The sequence below is a fragment of the Aegilops tauschii genome, chromosome 3, assembly GCF_002575655.3.
Source record: "Aegilops tauschii subsp. strangulata cultivar AL8/78 chromosome 3, Aet v6.0, whole genome shotgun sequence".
In the NCBI taxonomy this organism is placed as follows: domain Eukaryota; kingdom Viridiplantae; phylum Streptophyta; class Magnoliopsida; order Poales; family Poaceae; genus Aegilops; species Aegilops tauschii.
The window spans coordinates 192490324-192512053 of record NC_053037.3 but is presented as its reverse complement, the minus strand read 5'-3'; positions in this window follow the sequence as shown (position 1 = coordinate 192512053).

The following is a 21730-nucleotide window of genomic DNA, read 5'->3' as shown; positions in this document are numbered from 1 at the left end:
AGGTCAGACTTGGCCTCCGGATGTCCGACGCCGCCTGATTCGAGCCGAAATGCCGGAAGTCCAGACTCTACCGGACGACCAGACCCTCACGAGCCACCGGACGTCCGGTAGCTGTCGGGCGACCGACGCCTGTCTGCACACAGCGTGTTGGGCCGAGGCCCATGTACCCCTTCGTCCACTTAGACTATATATACTCCTCCTCCTCCTCCCTCTTTCTAGGGTTAGCATTGATTTAGCTCATATGAGAGATAGAGCTTTGCTCATCCACTTGATACCTACTCCCTTGGAGGCCAAGTCCCCCATCTAGGAGAAGATCCCGCAAGTGGATTCAAGACCTCCTCTTGGAGAAGAACTAGCTGCTTGTATCCTTCCTTTGTTGTCTTTGAATCTTTGTGACCTCTTGTGTTCATGGATGTAGCACATGTGTAATCGTATCTCGTTGATTTGAGTGTTTCCCCTCGTGTGTTCGTTGTGTTCTTCGTCGGATCCCCTCCAAATCGTGAAAGATCGTCCCCTAGGGTTCCACCCTACATCATCTTGGTATCATGAGCCAAGGTTGATCAGGAATTTGGAGCCTCTACCCCTCTTTTTCTAGCCTAATTTTGTTGATTTTGTCACAATTTTAAAAATCCCCACAAAAATAGCCCCCCAATTTATTTATTTTTGTGTTTTGTTGGTGTGGTGATGTTTTGTTGGATTTGATCCATGGATTTGATGTGTTGCAGGTAGATCTAGCTTTACCCCATCATTTCCCCAATTTCCATCCACAAATTCATCCAATTTTTGACCAAATTTTGCTTCTCCACCACGAACCCTAGAGTTCATCCCGCAGCCCGGAATCGCCCAGGCATCGGACGTCCGACCACCGGTTGTCCAACCCATACCGGACGTCCGACCGAACCTGATGAAACTACAAATTTTCCTCCAGAAATTTCCAGCCGCCCACTACTCCTTCCGCACCACCACTCCGACAACCCCACATTGCACCTCAGCAAACCACCATCGCTTACCCGCTCCCAACTACGAAAATTTTGACACGCTTCGGTCATTGAGAATTTGAGTTGCGGTTTCCGTTTCCTAACGTGTTTCGGCTACTTAGGAACGGTTCGACTCCGACACCACTGCCTCTCATCTTTGCCACAGACTCGTCATCGACAAAGACCACTACTTCACCATTTTGACACCATATACCGTAAGCAAGGATCGGTAACCTCGACGACACTCTTGTACATTACCCTTGCCATTGCATTGATAACCACCATGGCCCATTTTGCATCCCTTACCTATTGAGACTAGCCTTTGAGTATTGCCGGCAATGTTACTTGTGCACATTAGTGATCATCGTCTCATTGCATATATCACATCATCTTGGTATATGTATCTTGGTATCATCTCTTGTGTCACAGGTTGTCATCGCATATACACAATTGCTATCTTGGTTCGTCAAGTTTGCAAAAGAAGTCCAAAGAAAGAGCTCAAAAGAGAAAGAGCCAACGAGCTTTTAAGCAAAAGAGAAATATAAGCAAAGAGCTTTTAAGCAAGAACCATAGCATCATACTACATTAAGATTGTCATACTTGATCATCTTGAATCATATCGCCGAAACATCATACATATATAGCATACTTGGGATAGAAGTGTTGCATTTTTGCTCTATAGGTTGTGCACAAGTCTCGTATCCTCCTATTGTGCAATCATGCTAGCGTCTCTCTAGAGTTGTGCAACAAGAGCATTTTCCGTTGTTTCCACATTTTGAGCTCGTTCCTTGGTTGCACGACCCCACTTATCTATCTATGTGTGTGTTTCCATGTGCCACATTTTGCTATTGGTCTACTTGTTGCATTTGCAAATTTGTGAATCTTTTCCAACATTATTGAGTCTTGCGAGCAATTGCATAAATTTTGTCCACCATCCTCACCAAGCTCCACCAAAGGCTTTATTTGTATAGGTGTGAGAAATCGACGAGATCCGGTACCAATTGTGCTATTTCCTTGTTACATTATTGAGTGATCATTGATTCATCCTCAACATTGGATAAGGTACATTTGGTATAATTCTTTCCTCTCTTCCACTCACATATTTGCTTGAGATGATGGATAGGCCAACTACTTCTACCAACTCACTCTTCATCGAGCAAGATGAGGACTCGAACATCTACGTCACCAAGAACCACCTCTTCGGTGCGCAAAGAGCTTTGCATCAAGAGAATGAAGCATTGGGCGACCGCATCGACCTACTCGCTACCGACTTGCGACAATCTGAGCAACGTACGAGAGACTACTTTGACACATCGATGGCATCTCTCAAAGAAGACATATGAGCCATGATGGTCAACCGCTCTTCTACCACTTCGTCCTATTCAAGACAGAGCCACTCAAGTCGACATTCTTCGCATTCTTCTTTGGATGCAAGTCCCCCACGAGCTCGTTCGCATCGTTGCCAAGACCATGAATTTCATCAAGCCCCGCAAAACCCATTACATGGCAATGGTTTACAAGGCCGTCTCCGTGAATGCGAACGCCTACGGCAACAAGCTAATGAACCTCCGGTCCAAGCACAAGCTCCAATACGCCAAGATCGACAAGAACAACAAGATGATGCCCCTCGACAAGAACAACATCGTCGCGAGGAACAAAATCTTGAAGCCCAACGTGCTCTACGTGAAGCTACACTAGTCGTCGACGAGCGCAACCGCCAAGCATGACTTCAAGAAGAGGCCATCTGACAAGAGCGACAAGAAGTAGCCGCACGCCTTGAGGAGCGCCAAGAAATGAGGAACCGTGCAAGAATTCCACAACCTCAACGTCAAGCTAATCAAGCGAAACGCGAGGAGCAAGCGGCTCAAGACCCTCCTCCACGCCAAGAGCGTCATCACCATCGACCCTAGCACAATGAAGAGCAATGCTACGGCAAGCTCAAGTTCACCATACCTAAGGTCTTCGGAAGCAACAATCCCAAAGAATACCTTTCATGGGCATTGAAAGATGACAAGATCTTTCGCTTGCACATTGATGTTTGCTTGAACTACGTCAGTATTTCCCCAAAGAGCAAGGGATGATGCAGCACAACAATGGTAGGTATTTCCCTCAGTGATGAGACCAAGGTTATCGAACCAGTAGGAGAACCACACAACACTACGTAAACAGCACCTGCACACAAATAACAAATACTAGCAACCCAACGTATTAAAGGGGTTGTCAATCCCTTTCCCGTAACGGAGCCAGAAATTGGCAAAAGGACGGGAGAAAGTTATAATAGATTGAATAAATAGATCACAAATTAAATAAAGTGCAGCAAGGTATTTTTGTATTTTTGGATTATTAGATCTGAAAATAAAGGCAAATAAAAATAGATCGCAAAGGCAAATATAATAAAGAAGAGACCCGGGGGCCATAGATTTCACTAGTGGCTTCTCTCAAGAAAAATAGCAAACGGTGGGTAAACAAATTACTGTTGGGCAATTGATAGAATTTCAAATAATCATGACTATATCCAGGTGAGGGAGTCCTGGATTAGGGGGTCCTCGGACAGCCAGACTGTTGGACTATGAAGATACAAGATTGAAGACTTCGTCCCGTGTCCGGATGGGACTCTCCTTGGCGTGGAAGGCAAGCTTGGCGATACGGATATGTAGATCTCCTCCCTTGTAACCGACTCTGTGTAACCCTAGCCCCCTCCGGTGTCTATATAAACCGGAGGGTTTAGTCCGTAGGACAACAACAATCATACCATAGGCTAGCTTCTAGGGTTTAGCCTCTACGATCTCGTGGTAGATCAACTCTTGTAATACTCATATCATCAAGATCAATCAAGCAGGAAGTAGGGTATTACCTCCGTCGAGAGGGCCCGAACCTGGGTAAACATCGTGTCCCCCGCCTCCTGTTACCATCCGCCTTAGACGCATAGTTCGGGACCCCCTACCCGAGATCCGCCGGTTTTGACACCGACATTGGTGCTTTCATTGAGAGTTCCACTGTGCCGTCACCGTAAGGCTTGATGGCTCCTTCGATCATCGGCAACGATGCGATCCAGGGTGAGGTTTTCCTCCCCGGACAGATCTTCGTATTCGGCGGCTTCGTACTGCGGGCCAACTCGCTTGGCCATCTGCAGCAGATCGAGAGCTACGCCCCTGGCCATCAGGTCAGGTTTGGAAACTTGAACTATACTACCGACATCTGCGGAGACTTGATCTTCGACGGATTCGAGCCCATGTCAGGTGCGCCGCACAATCACGACGAGCATGACTTAACTCTGTCGTCGGACAGTGTTCGGGAGATCACACCTGCAACCACTCCGGCCCTCAATCCGGAACAAATTGCGCCATCTGAGGACGGGTGGATGGGCCCCGCCACGGAGGCCGCACACTCAGTGGCGATAGAGCCGAATACTGACTTCACCTCCTACGAGACCCGTGTTGCCGAACCGTTGGATTCGTCCCCGGCCATGGGCTCCGAGCCGCCTGCGTCCGTGCCTATCGAATCCGATTGGGCACCGATCATGGGGTTTACCTCCGCGGATATCTTTCAGCACTCGCCCTTTGGCGACGTGCTAAACTCGTTGAGGTCTCTCTCTCTGTCAGGAGACCCTTGGCCGAACTATGTCCGGCTAGAATGGGGTGCGGACGATGAAGAAATTCGCTCCCCGCCCACCACCCACTTAGTAGCCACTGTCGATGATTTAACCGACATGCTCGACTTCGGCTCCGAAGACATCGACGGTATGGACGACGATGCAGGAGACGAACAAGAACCACCGCCCACAGGGCGCTGGACTGCCACCTTATCATATGACATATACATGGTGGACACCCCCAAAGAAGGCGATGGCGATAAGACAGCGGAGGATAATCCCTCCAAGAAGCAATCCAAGCACCGACGTCAGCGGCGCCGCTCTAAGTCCCGCCATAGCAAAAGCAGCAATACTGGCACAAGAGACAATAATGCTCCGGATAGTGCCAAAGACAACGACAATCCCCTCCAGCCAGACCTTGAGCGGGAGGATGAACAAGCTAGCCCTCCGGAACAGGCAGCGGACGGAGAATCAGAGGATGACAATTACATGCCTCTCTCCGAAGACGAGGTGAGCCTCGGCGACGAAGAATTTATCGTGCCTGAGGATCCCGTCGAGCAGGAGCGCTTCAAGCGCCAGCTTATAGCCACAGCAAACAGCCTGAAGAAAAAGCAACAACAGCTTCGAGCTGATCAAGATCTGCTAGCGGATAGATGGACTGAAGTCCTTGCGGCCGAGGAATACGAACTCGAACGCCCAACCAAGAGTTACCCAAAGCGCAGGTTGCTACCCCAACTCGAGGAGGAAGCATTAAAACCTACATCACCAGCGTATGATGCGGCGGATCGGCCACCTCGTGGCCGAGACAGAGGGGCATATCAGCCCGAAGTCCAGCCCGCACCCCGTCGCCAGACAAACAAAAACATCAAGGCCCGGGGCAACACACGGGACCTGTGAGACGTATTGGAAAACAAAGCAGGACATACAAGATCGATCTACGGATCACGGGACCGCGCCCCAACGCGTGACGGTGATCGTCACGCCGGATACACTAAAAGTAAGTCCGGCCGGGCCGAATACAGCAGACACGACTCGTATGAACTGCGTCATGACATAGCCCGGCACAGAGGCGCCTCACACCCCCTATGCTTTACCGATGAAGTAATGGATCATGAATTCCTAGAGGGTTCAAACCCCGCTAAATCATATGATGGTACTACAGACCCCGCGGTATGGATAGAAGATTTCTTCCTCCACATTCACATGGCCTGCGGGGACGATCTACACGCCATCAAGTACCTCCCGCTAAAACTCAAAGGGCCGGCTCGGCATTGGCTGAATAGCTTGCCGGCAAACTCCATCAGAAGTTGGGAGAGCCTGGCAGATGCATTCCTGGACAATTTCCAGGGCACTTATGTGCGCCCGCCGGATGCTGACGATTTAAGTCATATAACTCAGCAACCAGGGGAATCGGCCAGGAAATTCTGGACCCGGTTCCTAACTAAGAAGAACCAAATTGTTGACTGTCCAGATGCAAAGGCCTTAGCGGCATTTAAGCATAACATCCGTGACGAGTGGCTCGCCCGGCACCTCGGTCAAGAGAAGCCAAAATCCATGGCAGCCCTCACAACACTTATGACCCGCTTTTGTGCGGGCGAAGATAGCTGGTTGGCTCGTAGTAACAACACAGCAAGCAAACCTGGCTCATCAGAGGCCAGGGATAGCAACGGCAAACCACGACGCAACAAACACAAGCGTCGTAAACATGGTGAAAATGCCAAAGATACGGCAGTTAATGCCGGGTTTAGTGGCCCAAAGTCCGGTCAGCGGAAAGGGCCCCTCAAAAATAACAATTCGGGTCCGTCCAGTCTGGACCGCATACTCGATCGTCAATGCCAAATTCATGGCACCCCAGGGACGCCAGCCACCCATACTAATAGAGAATGCTGGGTCTTCAAACAAGCCGGCAGGGAAGGCACCAAGAACAATAAAGGGGGGTCTCAAAGCGATGATGGCGACGAAGAGCCCAGATCACCGAACACAGGAGGGCAAAAGAAATTTCCCCCGCAAATCCAAACGGTGAACGTGGTAAACACCACCCAAATTCCCAAACCGGACCCAACACGCACCCCTAGGGATGTCGACTTAACGGAACCAGGCGTCCCCCAATATAAACTAGGGCCGGTCACCTTCAACCACACAGATCGTCCGGTCAACGCCAATCAGGGCAATCCAGCCGCACTAGTCCTTGACCCAATAATTAACGGGTTCCGCCTCACACAAGTCCTTATGGACGGAGGCAGCAGTCTAAACCTGCTTTATCAGGACACAGTGCGCAAGATGGGCATCGATCATTCGATGATCAAACCCACTATAGCCACTTTCAAAGGCATCATACCAGGTGTGGAAGCCAGTTGTATAGGCTCCATTGCCCTCGAGGTAGTCTTCGGATCACCAGACAATTACCGCACCGAAGAGTTAACCTTCAAAATCGTCCCCTTCCACAGTGATTATCAGGCACTGCTCGGACAAACCACGTTCGCTCGATTTAACGCGGTGCCACATTACGCCTACCGTAAGCTCAAGATGCCCGGTCCACGCGGCGTCATCACGGTTAAGGGCAAGGCCGACCTTTCCTCCGGCAGCAACAAGTACACCGCTGCCTTAACAGCAGAAGCAACGAGTAGCACCTTGCAGCCGAACCTCGAGTCGACGGCCAGGCTCCCGGATACCGCCAAAGGACTCCCGTTGCTAGGGTTCTCACTGCCACTGATCCGGCCACGATCTTTAGCTTACCCCTCTCGACCCAGGCCAGGGAGGTCAGACAAATCCAACAGGCCTCGATGCATGTGTGTGTGGCCGATGGCCGCCATGACACCTGGGAATGCACGCTCGGGCGCTTCTCTTCGAAAAAATTCTATGATCATTGTTACAAGGAGATCGGGGCTAATGAGGCTTTTCGCTGGCTTTGGAAGGCCAAGAGCCCGATCAAGTTTAAAATGTTTGGGTGGTTGCTTCTGGTGGATCGACTGAATACCAGAAATATGCTTAAACGTAGACACTTTGCTGTCACGGGGAACAATTATTCCTGCATGTTTTGTCAAAGCCCCCCCCCCCCCCCGAGGAAACCGTTGAACACTTGTTCTTCTTATGCCCCTTTAGTCAATAGTGCTGGAGTAAGGCTGGATTGACCTGGCCGATCAGAGGCAGTAGAATAGCACTGCTACATGGGGGCAGAGAGACCTGGCGATAGCCTCTCTTCATGGACATTTTTCTGTTGGCTGCTTGGAGTTTATGGATGGAGAGAAACAATCAACATTTCAGAGGGATACAACACTCATTCGGGTCATGGTTGGCTAGATTCAAAAATCTCTTAGAACTACTGATCCATAACTGCAGAGAGGAACTTCATCCTTTCCTGTCTAGCTACATTGTAAACTTGGGACATTAGTGTTGTAGCTACACTAGCCCACACGGCCGGGGGACCGTTTAAACCCCTGTTGTAACAATTATGTAACTGATCCTTTGTGAGTAATACAGAAGTCAGTGGGAGCCTCTCCCACTGTCGTTCACTTAAAAAAAACTACTTCGCGGCAGCATAGCCCGGCTCATCCAGAGCTCAATTAAGCACTCCGGCAAAGGCCAAGATAGGCCGCATACAGCGGCTCAACCACTCTCCGGCACACAAACATTTCTTACATTTCATTTTGCAGGCTCACCTTTGCTTCGACCAGGACGGGCAATATGGAGGCAGCCCGAACGCCCGAGGGAATCCTTAGATGTTCCCCGCGATGACCATCCGACTATACTCCGGATCCGCATGCAGCTTCGTCCTCCCTAGTCTTAGCAGGTGCCACAGTCATATTTCTTTTTCCATTATTACCTGTCTTATACGCATCAATGTACTATTCAAATAAAATATGTGGATTTGTATGACGCTTCTATGCTGTCATTTCTTATTAAAACTCTTTTGTCAAGTGGCATCCGTACGCCGCGATATGCCTTTAAACGGGCCAGGGGCTTCGTTTTACCCACAGTACGGCAATAAAGTCCGAACACCTTCGTGGAAGTTCGGCACCCCGAACTTATAGCATTATATGCATCAGCTCCGAATCATGTCTTGGGTCAATAGTTGGGTTTGCCCGGCTCCCATGTTTTGGTACCTTACGTTCCGCTATATCGGCTAAGGTAGCACTGGGAGAACTACTGCGATTGTGTCCCGGTTCTTCCGGACGAGCACCTCAGTAGAGAAAGCCGAAAACTGACTGTCATGATACGGCGAGAGCTGGTCAGCTGTTCGAGAGGTCATAAAATCTTTAAGGATTTCTCCCGCATAATGCCATAACCAATGCAGCGTGCGATGGATCGGTTTTTTCTCCGATCAGGTGCTTATAGAGCCCATAGTACGGTATTCCGAACACCAGGGGCTGCGCCTACCTTACTAAAGCTCCTATGGCTAAGTGAGAGTGATAAAGCCCTATAGTCTGATTGCCTGGTTCGTTGTGCTGAGCACCTCCTTCGAAGGACCCAAAACTGGGATAAAGAGTGCTCAGGTTTATCCCGAACACCCTCGTACTTCTTACGTGGGGGCAGAAGCCAACGACTGGCCAACTCTTAGGTTTAAAATATAAAACGGCCGCACAGGAGGGTAAAATTTTATATAACAGGAAATAAATAGTATAAATGACCCTGTTCAGACATTTACAAAGGACGAAATGATTCACATTCATGGAAATATAATGTCCTTGGTGCATAGCTCCGCTACAAGGTAGGATCCTTTAAGGACATTTTCATAATATAATTCGGGCTTGCGGTGCTCCTTCCCCTCTAGCGGCCCCTCGGTCATCAGCTTCTCAGCATCCATCTTCCCCCAGTGCACCTTTGCGCGGGCGAAGGCCATTCGCGCACCCTCTATGCAGATTGACTGCTTGATGACATCAAGTCGGGGGCAAGCGCTTACAAGCCGCTTCACGAGCCCGAAGTAGCTGCATGGAATCGGCTCGGCGGGCCATAGCCGGATAATCAAGTCCTTCATGGCTAGTTCCGCCGCCTTATGCAGTTCGATCAGCTGTTTCAGTTGATCGGCAAAAGGCACCGGATAATTCGGTGCCAAATACTGCGACCAGAAGAGCTTATCCGTAGTGTTCCTTTCTTCGGCCTGGTAGAATTGGGCGGCATCCGCTATGCTGCTGGGCAGCTCCGCAAACACCCCTGGAGAAATCCGAATTCAAAATCAGAAACATAATCTTCTCCTCAAAAAATTTGCTTTACAAGGAAAAAGCCTTACCCGTCGCGATCTTCCTTGCCTCTTGGATCCCCTACAGGGCGCTTTGGGTTTCCCCCCGGGCATCGCTCGCGGCCTGATGCGCCTTGGTGAGTTCGGATTCTTTCTCCGTTAAACTCTGCTCCAAGATCTCGCATTTCTTCACGGCCTGTTGCAGCTCCTACTCAGCTTTAATAACCCTAGCCTCGCACTTCTCACGGAGGGCCTGCTCTGCGGCTGCCTTTTCCTCGGCCTTGGCCACAGCCTTCTTAAGAGCCTCGACTTTGGTCATCATCCCTAGAGAAAATCAGGGAACATATTCTATAATGCTGGAAATTTGATCCCACTAAACGTGAACAAGACTTGTGCATACCCTGTTTATCTCGCAACTGCATTTTCAACTGGCCAAGTTCTTCTTTGGCCCGCTCCAGACTTTGATTCAGTCCGGAGATTTCCGCAGTATGGGAGGCAGCAGCCGCTACAGACGCCTGCTTATAACATAAGAGAAATAGATGTCATTCAATGAGTCTTCTTGCGAACATAAATTTGATCCTCTGTCCGGTTTCTTCTTTCACCGAACAGTGTATCAGGGGCTACTATCCATACTATGACACTCTTCGAAAAACATACCTCAAAACCTTTTATAAGGTTGATACAGGCTCCATTCATTCCACTCTCAGCAGACTGAATCTTCTCAATCACCACACCCATAAGGGCACGGTGTTCATCGACGATGGAGGCGCTCTTTAGCGCCACCAACAAAGCATCCGACGCCTCTGGTTGGACAGAAGTTGCCGATATACCCCCTCCAGCTGAGAGAGGCTGCCTGCTTGATTCTGGAGCCGTATTGGTCTCCGAAACTATATCCAGCTGGGAGCCGAATTCCAGATGGCCCTCGCCGTCAGCTCCCATGGGAATTTGCTCCCCCATGTGTTCGGCCCCTGAAGTTTGACCTCCAGGCACCGCCTTCACGGTCTTTCCCTCTCCTCCTTGGCCGGGGTCCCTCTGGGACGAAGCCTCGGTGGTATTCACCTGTTCGAAGGAAGGGTCCTTCGGGGGCGTCCCGCTTTCCATAGCATCCGAGCTCAGCAAATGCTCTGATGAGGATTGTTCGGTACGGGACCTCGCCGGACTACAAAACATATGGCTCAGGTTAAAATATTACGCCATGATGAGTCTGGACACGTAAACGTGTTCAGACTGTATATACTCACGGGTTCACCAGCGGCTGGGCCCTGGGATCCCACGCCGGGCCGCTGTCGGCGGCGGCAGTGGACTCCTCCGGAAGAGGAGCTTTTCCCCTTTGGGGTGACTTGGCCTCCAAGTGTGTGGAGGCCGTCCTTTTCTTTCCTTCCCCCGCATGGGATTCATCTTCTTCCTCCTCCTCGTCCTTTTCGGAGGCGGAACGGGCATCAGAGCCTTCGGATATTGTATCCGAAGTGCCGCGGTGACGAAGGCCGACCCGGGTCTTCTTAGCCCCCTTCTCGGTCGTCTTCTTCGGCACCTTGTAAGGCGCCGGGACCAGCATCTTCGTCAGAAGTGGGATGCCCGGTTCTTCGGGCAGCGGGGCCGGACAATGGATCCGCTCCGCCTTCTTCGTCTAGCCCTAGGAGGATTATGGAAAACACATTAAGCGCTTCCCTTGGGTTATGTGGACATAAAATGCGATTACTTACCGAACTTGCAGGGCGGGATAGTTGGTACCCGCGGTCTTCGGCGGAGTCCGGCCATGATTTGCTGGACTTGAAAAGCACCTTACAGATGTCCTTGTGCGAGGAGCCGAAAAGCCCTCGCAAGGTTTGGTGCTTGGCCGGATCGAATTCCCATAGATTGCAAGTCCGGTGTTGACAAGGCAGGATCCGGCGAACTAACATCACCTGGACCACATTGACGAGTTCAATGTTCTTCTCTCCCATATCTTTAACGCGCGTCTGGAGCACTGACAATTCGTCGGACGAGGACCAGTTCATGCCCTTCTTGACCCAGGATGTAAGCCGCAGGGGGGCACCGGATCGAAACTCGGGAGTAGCGGCCCATTCCGTGCCGCGCGGCTCGGTGATGTAAAACCACTGCTATTGCCACTCCTTGACGGAATCGTTAAAGGTGCCTGTTGGCCCTATAACGTTGGGCATCTTGCTCACCATAGCGCCCCCGCACTCGGCGTGCTCGCAACCCACTACCTTGGGCTTCACATTAAAAATCTTCAGCCATAAGCCAAAATGTGGCGAGATGCGGAGAAAAGCCTCGCACACGACAATGAATGTCGAGATGTTGAGGAAGGAATTAGGGGACAGATCGTGAAGATCGATCCCATAATAATACATGATGCCGCGAACGAACGGGTGGAGGGGAAACCCTAGCCCGCGGACAAAGTGAGGGAGGAATACAACCCTCTCGTGGGGTTCCGGGGTGGGGACGATCTGTCCCGCCGTCGGGAGACGATGGCTGATTTTCTTGGCCAGATACCCGGCCTCCCGAAGCTTTTTGATATCCTTCTCCCGGACGGTAGAGGCCATCCATTTGCCTCCTGCTCCGGATCCGGACATTTTCGGAAAGCCTTTGTGGGCAGAGAAGATGAACGCTTGGGCGCTGGAGCTTGGGCAGAGGGGAATGGATCGGGAAGAAGAAAGCGTGGGTGCGAAAGGGAGTCCTTATCCCGTTATAAAGGCAGCAAGGATTCTGCGCCTCCCCACTTGCCTGGTAAAACCGCTTATTCCCCAAGCGTCGTAATTGATGGCGCGGTTGGGTTACCCACACCCGTATTGATGAGAATCCCGTGATAAGGGGACACGATCTCTGCTTCGACAAGACGTGCCAAGAAAACCGCCTCGCAATATGTGCAGTAGCTGGTTGAGAAAAACGGTTCGAATAATGACCGGGCCATAGTGTGATGTCATGTTGCAGAATGTCTCAGCAGATTAGATTTGTGGAAATATTATTTTCTCTCTACGGTGGTATGTGGAGCTTGTTTTGCAGAGCCAGACACTATCCTTGTGTTCGAAATCTTCCATGGAGTATTCGGAGGAGGAACCCGCCTTGCAATGTCGAAGACAATCTGCGCGCCGGACTCATCGTCATTGAAGCCTGGTTCAGGGGCTACTGAGGGAGTCCTGGATTAGGGGGTCCTCGGACAGCCGGACTATATACTTTAGCCGGACTGTTGGACTATGAAGATACAAGATTGAAGACTTCGTCCCGTGTCCGGATGGTACTCTCCTTGGCGTGGAAGGCAAGCTTGGCGATACGGATATGTAGATCTCCTCCCTTGTAACCGACTCTATGTAACCCTAGCCCCCTCCGGTGTCTATATAAACCAGAGGGTTTAGTCCATAGGACAACAACAATCATACCATAGGCTAGCTTCTAGGGTTTAGCCTCTACGATCGTGGTAGATCAACTCTTGTAATACTCATATCATCAAGATCAATCAAGCAGGAAGTAGGGTATTACCTCCATCGAGAGGGCCCGAACCTGGGTAAACATCGTGTCCCCCGCCTCCTGTTACCATCCACCTTAGACGCACAGTTCGGGACCCCCTACCCGAGATCCGCCGGTTTTGACACCGACACCAGGCAATGATCATTATATAGGCATCACGTCCAAGATTAGTAGAGCGACTCCTGCCTGCATCTACTATTATTACTCCACACATCGACCATTATCCAGCATGCATCTAGTGTATTAAGTTCATGGAGAAACGGAGTAATGCAATAAGAACGATGACACGATGTAGACAAGATCTATTTATGTAGAAATAGAACCCATCTTTTTATCCTTAATAGCAATGATACATACGTGTTGGTTCCCCTTCTGTCACTGGGATCAAGCACCGTAAGATCGAACCCATCACAAAGCACCTCTTCCCATTGCAAGATAAAAAGATCAAGTTGGCCAAACAAAACCCAAATATCGGAGAAGAAATACGAGGCTATAAGCAATCATGCATATAAGAGATCAAAGAAGACTCAAATAACTTTCATGGATAAAAACATAGATCTGATCATAAACTCAAAGTTCATCGGATCCCAACAAACATACCGCAAAAAAGAGTTACATCATATGGATCTCCAAGAGGCCATTGTATTGAGAATCAAAAGAGAGACAGAGGAAGCCATCTATCTACTAACTAGGTCTACAATGAACTACTCACGCATCATCTGAGAGGCACCAATGGGCATGATGAAGCCCTCTGTGATGGTGTCTAGATTGGATCTAGTGTTTCTGGAACTTGCGGCGGCTGGAATTGGTTTTCGTTGACTCCCCTAGGGTTTCTGGAATAGTGGGGTATTTATAGAGCAAAGAGGCGGTGCGGGAGGCCACCGAGGTGGGCACAACCCACCTAGGCGTGTCTGGGACTCCAGACGCGCCCTGGTGGGTTGTGCCCCCATTGGGGCACCCCCAGGTGCTTCTCCGGCCCATTGGGTGTCTTCTGGTCCATAAAAAAACCACAAAAAGTTTCGTTGCACTTGGACTCCATTTGGTATTGATTTCCCACGATGTAAAAAGCAAGCAGAAAACAGCAACTGGCACTGGGCACTATGTCAATAGGTTAGTACCAAAAAATGATATAAAATGATTGTAAAACATCCAAGAATGATAATATAACAGCATGGAACAGTCAAAAATTATAGATACGTTGGAGACGTATCAACATCCCCAAGCTTAATTCCTGCTCGTCCTCGAGTAGGTAAATGATAAAAGCAGAATTTTTTATGTGGAATGCTGCCTAACATGTTCATCACATTTTCTTTCTTTGTAGCATGGACATTTGGACTTTTATATGGTTCAAAGCAATAGTCTAGTTTTGATATGATAACTTAAATACTCAAGCATATCAACAAGCAACCATGTCTTTCAAAATATCAACACTAAAGCAAGTTATCCCAAGCCCATTATGCTCAATCATTGATCCATTCATGAAACACACTCGCATATTAGCTACACGCAATGCTCAAGTACGATCATAGTTCCCCTTAGTTGGTGCTTTATAAGAGAAGATGGAGACTCAAATTAAAAATAAAAATTGCATACAGTAAAAGAAAGGCCCTTCGTAGAGGAAAGTAGGGATTTGTAAAGGTGCGAGAGCTCAAAGTGAAAAAGATAGATAAAAACATTTTGGGAGGCATGCTTTTCTTGTCAACGAAAACGATCGAGTAGTTCCCAATACTTTCCATGCTAGATATATCATAGGCGGTTCCCAAACAGAAAATAAAGTTTATTCCTTTTTCCACCATACTTTCACTTTCTATGGCTAGCCGTATCCACGGGTGTCTTCCATACCAACACTTTCCAAGGAACTTATTATTTGACAACATAAAGTAAATTCATTTTTCATTTCGGGACTAGGCATCCCTAATACCTTTGCCGTACTCTCGTGCAATGACAAGTGAATAAACACTCATCGTGAGAATAACACATCTAGCATGGAAATATATTAGCCACCCCCTACCGTTTCATGAGTGGTACGAGCACACAAAAGAGAAGTTTATTTTGAAAATTAGAGATGGCACATACAAATTTGCTTACAACGGCAAAAGAATACCGCATATAGGTAGGTATGGTGGACTCATATGGAAAAACTGGTTTAAAGGATTTTGGATGCACAAGTAGTGATCATACTTAGTGTAAAATGAAGGCTAGCAAAAGATTGAGAAGCGACCAACCAAGAAACGAAAAATCTCATAAGAGAGCATTAAGCGTAATTAACACCGAACAATGCACCACAAGTAGGATGTAATTTCATTGCATCACTATTGACTTTCGCGCTTGCATAGGGAATCACAAACCTTAACACCAATATTCTTACTAAAGCACAATTACTCGTCAACATGACTCACATATCACTATCATCATATCTCAAAACTATTACAAAGAATCAAGTTTATTTTGTCCAATGATCTTCATGAAAGTTTTTATTATATCTTCCTTGGATATCTATCACTTTGGGACTAGATTTCATATGTTGCTTTTGATAGCTCAAACAAATATAAGTGAAGATCATGAGCATAAATATTTCTTTCTCTCAAAATAATTTAAGTGAAGCAAGAGAGAATTTCTTAAAAAAATACTCACTCTCAAATAATTCTAAGTGAAGCATGAGAGCATTTCTTCACAAATAACAAAGCACACCGTGCTCAAAAAGATATAAGTGAAGCACTAGAGCGATTCCATAGCTCATAAAGATTTAAGTGAAGCATAGAGAGCAATTCTAACAAGTCATAGCATAATTTTGGTTCTCTCAAATAGGTGTGTTCAGAAAGGATTCATGACTTAAAACAAAAAGAAAAACAAGAAAAGACTCATATCATACAATACGCTCCAAGCAAAACTCATAATATGTGACGAATAAAAATATAGTTCCAAGTAAAATACCCATGGTCGTTAGAAGAAAGAGGGGATGCCACTCGGGCATCCCCAAGCTTAGTTGCTTGCTTCTCTTTGGATAATAGCTTGGGATGCCATGGGCATCCCCAAGCTTAGGCTCTTCTTACTCCTTATTCCTTCATCCATCGTAAAATCACCCAAAACTTGAAAACTTCAATCACACAAAACTCAACAAAACCTGTGTGAGATCCGTTAGTATAAGAAAGCAAATCACTACTATAAGTAATGTTGCAAACCCATTCATATTTTATTCTTGCATTATATCTACTGTATTCCAAATTCTCTACAGCAAAAGCTCTTCAAAGAAAACCATAGAATCATCAAAACAAGCACACAACACAAAGAAAACAGAATCTGTCAAAAACAGAACAGTCTGTAGCAATCTAGATATTTTGAATACTTCTGTAACTCCAAAAATTCTGAAAAATGAGGACCACGTGAGAAATTTGTATATTAATATTTTGCAAAAAGAATTGGTATTTTATCACGCGGCTGTGATTTTTAATAATTCTGTGACCGGCGTGTAAAGTTTCTGTTTTTTCAGCAAGATCAAATCAACTATCACCCAACATGATCCCAAAGGCTTTGCTTGGCACAAACACTAATTAAAACACAAAAAATACAATCATAATAGTAGCATAATTGTGAAAACACTCAAGAACAGAAAGCAAAAGACATTTTTTTTCATTAGGTTGCCTCCCAACAAGCGCTATAGTTTTACGCCCCTAGGTAGGCATAAAGCACAGATCTAAGTGTTGTCATTCGTAGTTTTGGCAACTTCTGTAAGGGCTTTCTCAAACCCGAGAGGCTCCTTGTGCTTACCTAAATTGTCAAGAAAAGAAACCGTCTTGAGATCTAAAATATCCAATTGCTTATTGCAAAGAGTAATCAAAGTATTCATGTGATTGATACTACCATTAAGATGTTTGAGGGGTTCATTATATTTTTGTAATTCAACCATATGTTTATTCAAATCACCAAGTTCATACAACATTTGAACTCCCTCTGGGGTGAAAGAAAACCCCTTCTTTTGAGGTGGAACCCCCAGAATTCCTACTAAAATTTCATAGGCAGCATTAGCAACAAGCTCAATAAAATTTCCTTTAGCGGCAAAATCTAAGAGTTGTCTATGATGCAAAGCCAATCCTATGTAAAAATTATGAAGCAAAATCTTTGCATCTCCTTTTAAGTTGCAAACACGATAGGATTCCATCAGCCTATACCAAGCATCTTTCAAATTTTCTCCTTGTCATTTCTTGAAGTATAGAACTTCAAAATCTGGTGACAAAGGAGGAGTAGTCACACTAGCCATTATGACTAGAAAGCAAGATCGCAGAAAGATCCGGCAAGAAATGGCGAATGAAAAAGGGGGCGAATAAAACGGTAAATTTTTATGAAGTGGGGGAGAGGAAAACGAGAGGCAAATGGCAAATAATGTAAATTGCAAGGATAAGAGATTTGTGATTAGGAACCTGGTAGATGTTGATGATGTCTCCCCGGCAACGGCGCCAGAAATTCCTTTTGATGTTTGCTTGAACTACGTCGGTATTTCCCCAAAGAGGAAGGGATGATGCAGCACAACAACGGTAGGTATTTCCCTCAGTGATGAGATCAAGGTTATCGAACCAGTAGGAGAACCACGCAACACTACGTAAACAACACCTGCACACAAATAACAAATACTCGCAACCCGACGTATTAAACGGGTTGTCAATCCCTTTCGGGTAACGGCGCCAGAAATTGGCAAAAGGACGGGAGAAAGTTGTAATAGATTAAATAAATAGATCGTAAATTAAATAGAGTGCAGCAAGGTATTTTTGGATTAATAGATCTGAAAACAAAGGCAAATAAAAATAGATCGCAAAGGCAAATATAATAAAGAAGAGACCCGGGGGCCGTAGATTTCACTAGTGGCTTCTCTCGAAAAAAAAGCAAACAGTGGGTAAAAAATAGCAAACAATGGGTAAAAAAATTACTGTTGGGCAATTGATAGAACTTCAAATAATCATGACGATATCCAGGCAATGATCATTATATAGGCATCACGTCCAAGATTAGTAGACCGACTCCTGCCTGCATCTACCACTGCTACTCCACACATCGACCGCTATCCAGCATGCATCTAGTGTATTAAGTTCATGGAGAAACGGAGTAATGCAATAAGAACGATGACATGATGTAGACAAGATCGATTTATGTAGAAATAGACCCCATCTTGTTATCCTTAATAACAACAATACATACGTGTCGGTTCCCCTTCTATCACTGGGATCAAGCACCGTAAGATCGAACCCATCACAAAGCACCGTAAGATCAAACCCATCACAAAGCACCTCTTCCCATTGCAAGATAAATAGATCAAGTTGGCCAAACAAAACCCAAACATCGGAGAAGAAATATGATGCTATAAGCAATCATTCATATAAGAGATCATAGAAGACTCAAATAACTTTCATGGATAAAAACATAGATCTGATCATAAACTCAAAGTTCATCGGATCCCAACAAACACACCGCAAAAAAGAGTTACATCATATGGATCTCCAAGAGACCATTGTATTGAGAATCTAAAGAGAGAGAGGAAGCCATCTATCTACTAACTAGGTCTATAATGAACTACTCACGCATCATCGGAGAGGCACCAATGGGCATGATGAACCCCTCCGTGATGGTGTCTAGATTGGATCTGGTGTTTCTGGAACTTGCGGCGGCTGGAATTGATTTACGTGGACTCCCCTAGGGTTTCTGGAATATTGGGGTATTTATAGAGCAAAGAGGCGGTGCGGGAGGCCACCGAGGTGGGCATAACCCACCTGGGCGCACCTGGGCCCCCTCAGAGCACCCCCAGGTGCTTCTCTGGCCCATTGGGTGTCTTCTGGTCCATGAAAATTCCACAAAAAGTTTCGTTGCATTTGGACTCCGTTTGGTATTGATTTCTTGCGGTGTAAAAAACAAGTAGAAAACAGGAACTAGCACTTATGCAGCCGTCCCGCCTGCTGAGCCAGGCAGGAACTTGAAGTTCAAGCCGAAGCACCTGTCGGCCGCCGCCTCCGCTGCTCTCCCCCGACTCCAAGAGATGACGGAGTCGGAAGGCCTCAAGGCCTCGGACCTGTTGGCCGGCTTCGTTGAGCGCCGGGTGCTGCCTCTTCAAGCCCGGCCCCACATCATCAGCAACTTGAGCGGGCGCCGGGACCCGTGCCGAATGTGCACCAAGGTGCTGCTAGATGTGGAGGTGGTCCGGCTGGTGAACTTCTTCTCCGACTGCAAGCTGTCGGAGACGGAGTGGCGGTTCGGCAAGGAGTCGTACAGCCGGGCAAATCCGCCGCCTGCAGTAAGTCTTCTATTTTTCTTTTCCCTTTGTCAATTCAGATTTCTTCTTGCCGCCTGACCATCCGGCTGTGTGGCAGCGCTTCCCGGGACAGACGGCAGACAACGCACCGGCGCCCGGCTATCAGTACACGGCGGACCAGGCCGAAAGTGACGCGGACGACCCCGAGATGGGGGTGGCCACCATGGAGGAGGACGACGCCACGGGCGGTGGCGGTGAGGTAGCAGGCGGCTCCTCAGGAGGCGACCTCGGGGAATGGCCGGATGACGACGAGCAAGATGACGAGCCGCGCCGCGCCCATGGCGCTGACAGGATGGGCGCCGGCTCCTCGGTTGTGCCGACTGCAGCAGGCGGCGCACCGAAGCATCGGGCTAACGCCGGGTTGTTCGGCTGTCGGTCTAAGAAGCCCAGGACCTCGACCAAATGGCAAGAGGCCGCCGCGAAAGCGACCCTCCTCCAAAAGGCCCCGAAGCGGCTCCCGCTGGTGTCCGCGTAAGTGCCTTGATTTTTCTTGCATTTGTTTTTCCTTTGCTTTCTTCTTTCTTGCAGTCTTCTTATTTCCTTCTTCCTTTGGTGCGTAGCGCCCCACTTTCCCTGTCGCAAGCCTCGTCCGGCTCGATGATCGAGGCAGCAGACAGCTCCGCGGGTCCCCGCCGCGTGGATCCACTCGCCGCCCTCCAGGAAGCGACGGAGAAGAACGCGCGTGAGGCGTGAGAGGAGCGGGAGGCCGCGGCCCGGGAGAAGGCAGAGGCCGACGTAGCGGCCAAGGCTCGAGCCGACGCAGCGGCTAAGGAGCAGGCGGACGCAGCCGCCAAGATGCAGGCGGAGGAGGCGTCCCGCAACCGGGCTCCGGAGTCCACCGGTCCGCAATCTGCAGAGCCTGTGGTGCCGGAGGGCCAGGCGCCGACTGGAGGGGCTGGCGACGACCAGCCGACCCTGGAGAGGGGAGAGGACCCCATTGTCCCGGAGATGGAGGTGCCCCGCCCAGGCCGACTGCCGACGCCCACGGCAGTCGGCCTGATGCGCCGCTGGTGCCGCTAGCCGGCGGCGAGTTGGTTGTGGGTCCGACTCCTGCAATCCGTACTCCGATGCGCTAGTGTGCGGAGCAGGCGGCCTCAGCGCCACGGCCGTTGGAGATCGGGGCCGCTAGCTCGTTGGCCCCTGACACCGAGGCCACCAGCACCGCCCCACCGGATTGGACATCTGGGGGTGGCACAGGTGTTTTGAACGCGGCCGTGCAGGAAGTCCTGGCCCGGTTCAACACCCAAGGCACCACTCTCCAACAATACACGCAGGAATTCCTGACGATGCGAACGGCCGTCCGGTTACGTTTCTTACTTCTTGTTTTTGTTTCTTGTAATCTTCCGTGGGGGTGCGCCAGCGCACCCACTGGGTGTAGCCCCCGAGTTCCGGGCCGGCTGCTGAGCAGGCGGCTCGGAACTTCAAGATGAGTTCCGAGTGCTGACTTGTTTTTTCTTCTATTGCCTTTGTTGCAGGACTACCACAACATTCGTGCGGCTGATAACCCACAAGTATAGGGGATCAATTGTAGCCTCTTTAGATAAGTAAGAGTGTCGAACCCAACGAGGAGCTAAAGGTAGAACAAATATTCCCTCAAGTTCTATCGACCACCGGTACAACTCTACGCACACTTGACGTTCGCTTTACCGGAAACAAGGATGAAACTAGAAGTACTTTGTAGGTGTTTTTGGATAGGCTTGCAAGATAATAAAGAGCGCGTAAGTAAAAGTAGGGGCTGTTTATATAAATACACAACTAAATTAGTTTTAGGAAATAGCTTTTTGTTACGAGAAATTTATTTGTCCCTAGGCAATCGATAGCTAGACCGGTAATCATTATTGCAATTTTATTTGAGGGAGAGGCATAAGCTAACATACTTTCTCTACTTGGATCATATGCACTTATGATTGGAACTCTAGCAAGCATCCACAACTACTAAAGATCATTAAGGTAAAACCCAACCATAGCATTAAAGTATCAAGTCCTCTTTATCCCATACGCAAACAACCTACTTACTCAGGTCTGTGCTTCTGTCACAACAAATTATGAACATATTGCAAACCTACAGCGGGAATCCCTCACGCTTGCGCGACACGGAGAGCACCATAGGAGAACACCGATAATAAAACATGCAACTCAAACTAATCACGATCATCAAATAACCCATAGGACAAAACAGATCTACTCAAACATCATAGGATAGCCATACATCATTGGGAAATAAT